A 1,190-nucleotide genomic window follows, 5' to 3' on the forward strand; every position below is an offset into this window, starting at 1 on the left:
CCTTGCACCTCGAGGCAGCCCTGCACAAAGGTGCCCCCTCATCCAGAGAACGCCCTCAGGCAGAGAAGCAGAGCCCATCATCACCGAGGGAATTGTTTGCAGCTGAGTTCTGGCCTGGGCAGTGTCAGCATTAGTTATTTTCTTCTTCCGAAGAAGCATAAACAAATATTCTTTTCTAAGAATAGTGCATTTTAAAAATATGGGGACTTCCCTGGTGGCGCAGTGGTTAAGAATCCGCCTACCAATGCAGGGGACACAGGTTCGAGCCCTAGTCCAGGAAGATCCCACATTCCGCGGAGCAACTAAGCCTGTGCGCCACAACTACTGGGTCTGTGCTCTAGAGCCTGTGAGCCACAACTACTGAGCCTATGTGCCACAACTACTGAAGCCCGTGCTCCTAGAGCCCATGCTCCTCAACAAGAGAAGCCACTGCAATGAGAAGCCCATGCACCGCAGCGAAGAGTAGCCCGTGCTCACCGCAACTAGAGAAAGCCCGCACGCAGAAACGAAGACCCAACACAGCCAGAAATAAATTATAAACAAACAAACAAACAAATAAATAAATAAAAATTCCTTGGATTTGAACGGATTTGAATACTTACAAAGACCTTTAAAAATAAAAATATGTAGCATGTTAATCTTTTGGAGCTTTGTGTTTTCCCACCCACTTTTCCTACCAGCTGTGTCTCATGATAGGAAGGAAGATGGAATCAAGGCATCTGGAGTTGCTGTCACCATGTGTGGGTTTGTAATCCTCTCCACAGTAAGCACGTGGTTCATCATCCCCCGAAATTTCCCATGTTCTTCATGGACAGACCTCAGCAGGACGGCATCAACGGAAACATCGGGCTGACATGCCTGGAATATCCATCCTTGCTCCCAATGCCATTGGAAACAACTGAATCTCTGGAAAGAAAAACGTTTGATTTTCCTTCCCATTGAGATGAGATTGTTTTTTAAAAAAATAAAACAAAATTATATATTTAAGGCGTACAACATGATGGTTTATTATACAGAGTGAAATGATTACTATAGTCAAGCTAATTGACTTATCTCACATAGTTAACCATTGTGTGTGTGTGTGTGTGTGTGTGTGTGTGTGTGTGTGTATGTGTGTGTGTGTGGTGAGAGGACCTGAAATCTACTTATAAGTGAGGTCAGGCAGTTTTTTTTCTTTCTGTGTCTGGTTT

Source organism: Tursiops truncatus, chromosome 3 (assembly GCF_011762595.2).
Source record: "Tursiops truncatus isolate mTurTru1 chromosome 3, mTurTru1.mat.Y, whole genome shotgun sequence".
Taxonomy (NCBI): Eukaryota; Metazoa; Chordata; class Mammalia; order Artiodactyla; family Delphinidae; genus Tursiops; species Tursiops truncatus.